General features: G+C 47.0%; 1 protein-coding gene across 1 annotated transcript in view; it reads left to right on the top strand.

The window, feature by feature from the left end:
* Positions 1-1018: 1018 nt before the first annotated feature.
* The window catches only part of BRINP1 (BMP/retinoic acid inducible neural specific 1), a 196990-nt gene continuing 188330 nt past the window's right edge, over positions 1019-9678 (top strand). The window contains exon 1 of the mRNA XM_054502297.2: positions 1019-1464. The gene's annotated coding sequence lies outside the window, so the exon portion shown is untranslated. The remainder of the gene's footprint in view (positions 1465-9678) is intronic.

Genomic DNA, 9678 nt, shown 5'->3' with positions numbered 1-9678 from the left:
TATTCTATTAAACAGACAAGGAATTGAGGCTTAAGGGGTAAGTAATTTGACCAAGACCACACAGCTGCAGGACTCCAACCTCTCTCGAGCCTGCACTTCTACTGAATCTGGCTCTTTTATATATTCCAACACCTTTTCCTATGACTTCCTGCCCCTCCATCTGGTAGCCTTAATGCTTTCTATTCTTGCCTAATCTTCAAGGGACTAGGAATCTGCATTGCTGATTTGGTTTAAAACAGAAGGGAAGCAAAGTAAACAAACATACCAAATGTGCGCTGTGTGGGAATTTAGATCATACGAGGGCTTTATTTTCTGCTTCAGGAAGAGGCCCCGTGTTAGCAGCCCCAGCCTGCATCTCAGGCTGATTGCAGTCTTTTGCTTTTTATTTTCATGTCTTAGTCCCTGTACCCTCGCCCCTTCCCCGCCTCTGGTGGTCTCCAGAGAACTTCGTGTCCCCTCAGCTTCTCACTCCTACATCCTGCCTACGTAGAGAAGCTCTTGCTTCATTCTGGGAGGTTACGTGGGCTCTCGCCTACACACCGAGAGAAACAAACAGTGTCAAACACTCACAGAGAGACGCGCAGACACAAACGGACCCACACGGGCACCTCCCGAGACAAAACCCACACTCGATGGATCCACGCGGCCGTGGAAACACCCGCGGCCCCAGAAACACTCAGGTACTCGCGACACACACAGTACAGTCACGCTTAAGGGCACCAGGATTCCGGGTTTGCGCGTATGCGCGGTCCCTTTGGATGCTCGTGCGCATAGACACAACACCCTACACGTCCCAGACCCACGAAACTCCCTACGGCTCAGCCCCAGCCCACCCGGGCCGCCCTTCCCTCGAGGCAGCCTCCCGTCTCTCCTCCTCTCGCTTCTCCTCCTCCTCCGCCTAAAGATGTACAAAACACTCCTCGGAAGCAACCCCGGCGCTCGGCTCCTCCCTCCCCGCCCCCGGGCCGCCGCTCCCCCATTCATTTTCGGCCGTCGCCGGCTAAGTCCCTCCCCCGGCGTAGCCCGGCCTCCGCCGCTCCCCGCCCGGAGACCGCGGCGCACTTGGACTTCCCTCTCCATTCGCCAGCCGCCTCGCTCCCGGACCCCACGGCTGCAAACTGATCTGGCGCGGGGGGAGGAGGAGAACGCAGGCGAGCGAACCCGCGCGAGAGAGAGAGAGCGAGCGAGCGAGCGAGCGAGCGAGAGCGAGAGCGAGAGAGCCGGGAGGCAGAGGGAGTAGTGACCGCCTTCCGGAGCCGGGATTCATGCCTGTCCTCGGGACCAGCGAAGGGGACTTTACGGCTGAGTATGAGCCAGGCTGCTAGGAGCCAGGTACCCCCACGCCTGCAGTCCCCGCGCCGTCCCCGGAATGCGAGCTGGACGCAGGGCTCTCCCAAGTTCCCACCGAGCCGAATAAAAAGCGTCCGCCCGCAGCTCTCCGCCAAAGACGGACATTGACTCCAGGTAAGGCGGCGCCGGGTGCAGCGCCCCGCAGCCCCGCTGCCCTTGGACCCAGCCCCGGACCGCATTCGGGGCGCCCGCGCGCTCCCCCGCCCCTCCCCCTCCCGGCAACCTTGTCAGCTCTTCACCTGGCCGCCCCTTCGCCTCCAAGTCTTCTCCAGTTCTAAGGAGGGGGTTCCTGTGCCTGGGGCTCAAAGGGTTAATTGCGGGTTTGAGTGAGAGGCGTGTGTGTCCCCGCGCGCTCCCGACGTGTGCACCATGGTGGGAACTTGATGTGGTGCTAGTGTGTGTTTGCGTGTGCGGCGTCGTTTGCGTTTGATGCGTGTGTTTGTGGTGTGTGTGTGTGTGTGTGTGTGTCCGTGTGTGTAGGGAGGGGTGAAAAGAGAGAGGTCCTATAACCTACTTACGGCGCGATGTGTGTGTGCATGTTTGTACGTATGTGTTTGTATGTGTGCCCTCGTGTGTCTTTTTAATTAGGTCTCTCCAGCTTACACGGAATGGGACCCTTACTATAGGATCACGTAGTCATCGGGAAACCCGCTGTGGACTTCCTCTTGGGGCTCTGAGCTTGGGGTTTGGGGAGGATTATGGGGCTGTAGATGGCACCTTATTTAGCCCAATGTCGGTACCCTTGAAGGAAAATTCCTCCAAACGGTGGAATCCTGCTACGCTGGGACCCACCGCTTAATATGAAAGAGACATGGCCAACCCCCGAGGCAAATGAGACGCTGTCACTTTAAATTCCACACTGGGCAGACTCCAAGATTCTGATGGGAATTTGGAGACACTGGATAGTGGGTGACAGAGAAAGGGGGACGTCAGCGGTGGGCTCCTTATCTGGGGCTTGGAAAGTCTGGGATAGGGATTTACCCTGCGTCCCCGTTTGCGATCAACACAGACCCTCCGGCTTCTGGTGCTTTTGGGGAGGATCTGGGCAAGTTTGCATGGATCCCCATCAGGGGAAAGGAGAAAGCGTCCTCGGGGACTTGCTCATCCATCACAGTTGCAAAGGGTCTCAGAGGAAATTTCATTTGGGGGCAGCTCTGGATGATATGGAAGGAGATGGATGGGGCACTTTCCTAAGACAGATTCGTCTTTCTTTCCCCATTTCAGGCGGGGAAGCCCCCAGAGAGTCTCTTCCTAAATATGCCTCTCCATGGCTCCCCTGGAGTTAGGGGGATATTGGGAGAAGGCAGAGAGGTGGAGAGGGAGAGCGAGCGAGAGAGAGAGAGAGAGAGAGAGAGAGAAAGTGAGAGAGTGTTTCAGTACTGAGGGAGATCTACAATTTGAAAAGGGGCTGTGAGTGGGGAACCCATGACAGAATGTGGCAGTAATTGACTTAAACTGCTGTCGGTTTGCACCTCGCGTCTGTCACTTGGCTCCAAAATACTGCCAAGGGCAGGGGGGCCGTGGAAGAATCTCAGCCAGGAAGGTGGTTTGGGTCAAGGCCCTCTTTCTTCTTTCCTCCATCTCCTGGGAGGCTCTTTAGGTAGGTCCCTTGGCCACCCTGGCTTGGTACAGTTGGGCTTGGGCTCTGGGGCCAGCCATTGATTTGATTCCCAGCTGCCTCTTAAAGGCTTGCCCTACTCAGCAAAAATGCTGAGTTTTACTGCTGTTAGCATGGCTTCCAGACTCGGCAGCTGTTACTTTCTCAAGGTAAGCGGCAGCCGTTTTGCTCTCAGGCAGGGAGGCTAGGAGAAGACAAGGGCTGTGATGCTGGGACACAGCCTCTTGTCTAGCTCAGCTTGGAGGGGCCGCTGAAAAGGCCTCTTAGGGGAAAAAAGTAGAAATATACTTGATCTAAAAAATGTACGCATATATTCTAGGAAGAAATATGTATGTATATAAATATACGTGTATATATATGTATATATACGTATATGTACATATATATCTCACACACACACACACACACATATGTTCATATTCTGGGGAGAGATAAAAGCAAACATGTATTTGTAGGAACCTGCCCTAGCGCGGGTGGGTTCTACCTGCAGGCACTTGCAGACATACCATTCTCTGTCCAGAGGCTGATACCTCAGGCTGAAGCCTTCACATAGCCACAGAGAATCTTCTTCAGGAAACTCATGTCAGAGCAGAGCTCCCTGGATTATCTTGGGTAGGGGGTACTAGGGCCAAGGAGAAGACCCCTTTTTGGGAACTGCCTAATTTTCTCTCTTTCCTAATTCGTAGACGATCGAAGCTGGAAGGAATATTAAAGAGCAGAAAGGCAGGACTCTGTGGCCTAAAGAGGGAATGAGAATTCCCCAACATTCAGTAGTGGGTTAGTGGCATGCCCAGGACTAGAATCTAGGCTTATCAGCTAGATCAATACCGTTTCCACTCCTCCCACACTGCCTGGGACTGTATATTGCTCCCACCCCGTCTTGCCACCCTGCCACCATGACCCCTATGAAGACAATCGCTTGTATTCCCTCATCAAACTTCACATTTTCAGAGATGCATTTCAGGGTTTTTCTACCTGGAAACATGACCCTGAAGAGAAAAGATCCAATGCCTCAATCACTGTTCCCAAAAGATACACACACACACACACACACACACACAGACGCACAGACACACAGACACACATGGTGGGGCGGGAGGGGGGAGGATTGAGAGAGAGACAGAGAGACAGAGAGAGAACATAGATTCCTTCTCCAATGTCTTTAGGGAATTACTGACAAGCAAGGACCCAGTACTGAGTGTGACCGGTAGGCAGAACCCAGCAAAGTATCTGGTCTGTATCTGAGATTTTTATTAAGGAATGCACTGGTTATCAGAGAGCAAAATGTACACCCATCTACCAATGCAAATACTTCAGGCAAATTAATTTCTTTATATTAATTAGAATCTCACCCCTAGACATTAATACATATTACAGGCACAGAAGCATATGCAAGCACACATGCATAGATGTGCTTATACACACATGTGCACACAAAGATCCAGAAACCTTTCCTACTTGCTACATTTCCAAAAAAGAGAACTTCCACACCAAATTGTGTTCTCCCATATGAAGCTTCTCCCATGTGAAGACTAGGACTCATAAACTCCAGGGAAGGAGAAATGTCAAGCCTTGTGAAAGACAGACCCTGGAGAAGTCAGTATCGAGTTCACTCAAAAGCGTGCTCTTAGACTTCCAGATGCCTGTTTCGGGGTGCAGGCAAGTACTGAAAAACAAGGGGGTTTTAGGCCCATCTGCAATAGAGCCTTTTCCATGCAGGATTTTCCGGGGCTAGATGGCACTTTAGTTCCCAGAAGGGGGAGCTGTGACTCCATTTCAACCAAGGAGAAACAGCTCAGAGATTCCAAATCAGCTCTTGGGCCCCCGTTGAGTTTAGACGACCCAGCTCAGGCTGCAATGAGTATCTTTGCCGCTGGTACAGGCAAGAATTGTAAAAACACCCTCCTCTGATCAGTTCAAATTCAACATCTCTTTCTTAGTGCTTGCAAGAGTTTATGTTATGGATCATAAAGTCCTCTATTTTTCTGAAAAGGTCTTTGCCCAAAGGCCCCTTCAGTTGTGCAAGGAGACATTTTTTGATTTGCAACCTCTCTCTTTTCCCCTCCCAGTTCCTTAGAGGAAATCGCCAGTACATTATCACTTGAATGGGCCATTAAGGTTAGACATACCCTACCCTTCTTTTCCTGCTTTTCCCTTGCTGAAATACGAAGCTTAACAAATTGGCTGCTGAACTACTGGTAACCATGTTAAAGACAAGATGGAGGTCGTGTGAAAGAAGACAGGTCCTTAAATGTCATTCTTCAAATAATTTTTCCAGTTGTGCTCCCTTCTGCAAAGATTATCTTTATTATTCTTTCCACCATCTCCCACATTCAGCCACAACTTTTAACAAAATTCCACCCATATTTCAACATCTAGCTCAAATGACCCTTCCAAGAAGTCTTCTCAAGATCTTATTTTGGAATTAATCTCTTTATCACCTGATTTTTCTGTACCATTTTATCTGAAACTCTATTTTAGTTTGTGTCTCTGTTTGCCCGCTTTATAGCGCCGGGGGTATAGGTCTATCTTACCCTCTTCAGTATGGTCTCAGGAGCATCTTTGTATTCCAGGGACTGACAGAGAGTAGTTGCTTTATAAATGTTTGCCCTTGCATTTCCTGTTGCATCTCAATAGCAACTGTCATCTCTCTGTCTCTCACACTTTCTAGCTAACAATTGCTTCATGTTCATTTAAAGCAATGCCATTACGGCATTTTTGCCTATACCAAGAATATGGGGATTCCAATGACAATATAGACAGATGAAAATTAGATCCTACTTGGAAGTGAACATTGACTTTCTGTGTTCCAGGGTCTTTAGTTTTGTTCTCCCATGTAGTCGTTCTTTCCACCCAGTGGGACAGATACAGCCCCCTTTACAGAAGAGGAAAGTGAAGCCCAGGTTGGTTAGACTCCTTGATCAAGGTCACACAACCATCACAGCTAGATTTTGAATCTGTCTTCCTTCTTACATCATCTTTGCTCTTTTCACTGGACCACTGAGTTAATGGTAACTGTTATGAATGGCTGGCAGCATCGGGTTGTTCAATAGATGCTAGGAATAGCTGGGAGTTATTATGAGCTCTTTGAAATTGATGGTATGAAGGTATCATGAGTCACTGGATCAAAGAAAACCTCTGAAGGTTTCTCAATAACCAGACTTTTCTCCGTTTTCAGGAATGACGAGTCCTTTTTGTAATGCCAGTAATACATGACCATTCAGTCTCAGTTTTAGTACTTTTAGTGATAGCAAGTTCATTACCACACAAACCAGCCTATGTCATATTTGAAGAACTTTGTTGGAATATTTTCTTACTTTGCCCCTAAATTATCCTTCTATCCATATGTCTCTGAAATCACACAAGTGCAATTCTCTTCCAGTTGTCAGTTCTTCGAATATTATGAAAACATAATTATTTCACAACAATTTTCTTTCTGAATAGAGGGGATTGTCTTCACAGCCCTGTCTTCTGTAGCATCTGCTTGGAGGCCTCTTGGCACCCTGAATACTGTCCTAGGGAAATTGTCTAGTTTACCTCACTTTTAGGGCTTTGATGCCACCAAAAAAAAAAAGGGAAGGATGACCTGAAATTGAGTGAGGATTTATTCAACAAATATTTATTGGGTGTCTACTGTTTGCCAAGCATTGCTGTAGACGAGAGCTGTCAAATAGAACTGTCTGTAATGATGGACATGTTTTTTGTGCTGTCCAATATGGTAGCCACTAACCATATATGATTGCTGAATACTTGAAATGTGGCCAGTGTTGCTGATGAACTGAATATTTAATTTTATTTAACTTATATTAATCTTTAATTTACATAGCTATATGTGGCTCATGGCTACTGTATTGAATAGGATAGGTCTGGGCTTTAGAAATGTAGCATGAACATGGCCATGGCCTTGTTTTCATTAAGCTCACACTCTAGAGGAGAGAGATGAATAATCAATGAGTAAACAAATAGATAAGCAAGATAATTTTATATAATATTAAATGTCGCACCACTAGTTGTGGTAATGTGCTAGAAAGGAATGTGAATGGTATAATTTTCGATTGAGTAGCCAGGAGAAGCCTTCTCTGAGAAAGTGATATTGGAACTGAGGCTTAAATGAGAAGGAACCAGCTATGTAATTTTGTGGGGAAAGAGCATTAGAGGCAGAGAGAAGAATAAAATGGAGTTGGCCAGGCTTGGTGGCTCATGCCTGTAATCAAAGCACTTTAGGAGGCTGAGGTGGGAGGATCGCTTGAGCCCAGGTGTGTGAGACTAGCCTGGGAAACATAACAAGACCCCATTTCTACAACAATAATAATAATCATTAAAAAAACAGCTGGGCACCTGTAGTCGCAGCTGTTCAGTAGGCTGAGGTTGGAGAATCATTTGAGCCTGAGAGGTTGAGGCTGCAGTGATCTGTGATTGCACTACTATACTACAGCTGAGCAGCAGAGTAAGACCCTGTTTCAAGAAACAAAACAAAACCAAACAAGCCACGGAGTCATTTCATTGGGACAAGCTTAGGAAGTCTAAGAGATGGACTACCTGCCAGTGTGGCTGAAGCTTTCAAATTGGTGACATGACATAAAAGGGAATTAGGAAGGTAGGCAGGGGCAGATCACAATGGCCTGTACAGGAGAGTGAGAAGTTTTGACATCTTTTCCTTGACATCTCTGGTTGGAAGGCAGGTAGTTTGAGGACTAAAGAGAGTTTGAGAATTGACAGAAGGTCATTGTCAAGTACTCCTGATGGGTTTTTTATTATGTCCATTTTTAATTAGTAATTTCAACAAGTTTTCTCATTTTAATTTCTAGTCCTGCTCTGAATGCCATACCCTGGAGATACAACAGTCTAAAGGGAGGAGGAGAAACAAGAGTAGGGGAAATGGATAGAAAAGGAAGGAGAGAATGAATATGTGGGGATAAAGTAATTTAAATGAAGTCTTGCGAAAAAGAATGAAAGCTGGAAGTTTTCAGTTTGGATCAGCAAATATTTATTGCATATCTTGTCGTGGAAAGGCTTTGGACAAAGTGACTTGGGGGGTATGGTGATGAATCTTGCTAGGTGCTGGCAACCTAATAGTACTGATCTGCAAATCTATAAATAATTATCATTCATGATAGATTGATAATTGTCACTTCAGAAGTTCTGTGAGAATTTTGGGTAAGGGGAAGTCTCAAGGAAGACACTTCAGTAGTGATAGTGGTAAGGAGGATGTCGACAGTGAACTATAAGGTCTCAGAGATCACAGGCAGTATCTTTTTCTTTTATGTCTCCATTAATTCAGAATATTATACAATAAGAGCACAGGGACTCAGAGTACCTGATTCCAGCCCTGGCTTCTATCACTATATATCTAGACCTCCTCAAGAACCTATCTTTATCTCTCCAGGCTTGCCTTCTATAAATTGAGAAGGGCCCAGCTGTGGCTTGCTTCACTGAAGGTATATTGCCTGGCTCTATGAAAATGTTGCAGTCGGGCGCGGTGGCTCATGTCTGTAATCCCAGCACTTTGGGAGGGCGAGGCGGGTGGATCACGAGGTCAGGAGTTCGAGACCAGCCTGACCAACATGGTAAATCCGTGTCTCTACTAAAAATACAAAAATAGCTGGGCATGGTGGCGTGCGCTTGTAATCCCAGCTACTCAGGAGGCTGAGGCAGGAGAATCGCTTGAACCCGGGAGGCAGAGGTTGCAGTGAGCTGAGATCGCACCACTGCACTCCGGCCTGGGTGACAGAGCAAGACTCTGTCTCAAAAAAAAAAAAAAAAAAAAAATGCAAAAACTGTAGCTGGGCATAATGGTGCACACCAGTAGTTCCAGCTACCTGGGAGGCTGAGGTAGGAGGATCACTTGAGGTAGGAGAAGTTGCCGTGAGCCAAGATCATGCCACTGCACTCCAGCTTGGGTGACAGAGTGAGGCTCTGTCTGAAAAAAAAAAAAAAAAAAAAAAAAAGAAGAAGAATATGTTGCACGACAAAGTTCTTGTAAAAGCAGAGAGACACACACGGTAGCTGTGCTTTCTCATAGGATTTAGATGTCTTCTAAAAAATAAGCAAATTTAAAAGAGGTCATACCTTACAGCACAGACTGTGTTTCGGGACAGTGAGGCTGAGTGGTGGTGAGATAGTGATTCTATGCTGTGGTAGCAGCTCCTGATATCAAAGTGATTAAGTGTTAACATGAAACCCACTGTCCTCATGGAACACAGCAGCCCAGAAAGACTGCCTAGAGATCCATAGACAGTCCTTGCTACTGAGGGGGCAAAGAAGACAATTAAGGAGATAATGAGGCTGAGAAAAAATGAAATTAATGTTTTTTTTTTTCATGTGAGGGTGAAAGGGATCTTTGTCTCCTGAAGGAACTATCTTTTGGAGATTGCAAGTGGCCTTAAGGAGAATAGACTGAATGAGACTGGGTATGAGAAAGTTAAGAGTCATAAATTACCCGGGCTTCCTGCTATCCCCACACAGGAGTGGAGAGCCTGGCAAGGACACAAAATATATCATTCTGAACAAATTTTGTTCTCAGTTTGCAGAGGTTTTCTCACAGGGTGCAGAGTTGTACACAAGGAAGTTGGGGCCATCTTGGGATAGCTAGGAGACTGTATTCCCCCAAGGGTGGGAGGTAGATTAATAAGGCAATTAACAAAAGCAACATGCAACCATTTTTGTGTAAACTGCAGAGGTCAGAGCAGCAGGGCTCTTAGCAAATGGCT

The sequence above is a fragment of the Pongo pygmaeus genome, chromosome 13 (assembly GCF_028885625.2).
Source record: "Pongo pygmaeus isolate AG05252 chromosome 13, NHGRI_mPonPyg2-v2.0_pri, whole genome shotgun sequence".
Taxonomy (NCBI): Eukaryota; Metazoa; Chordata; class Mammalia; order Primates; family Hominidae; genus Pongo; species Pongo pygmaeus.
Note: the sequence above shows the minus strand (reverse complement) of the source record. Positions and strands in the feature narration are given on the sequence as shown.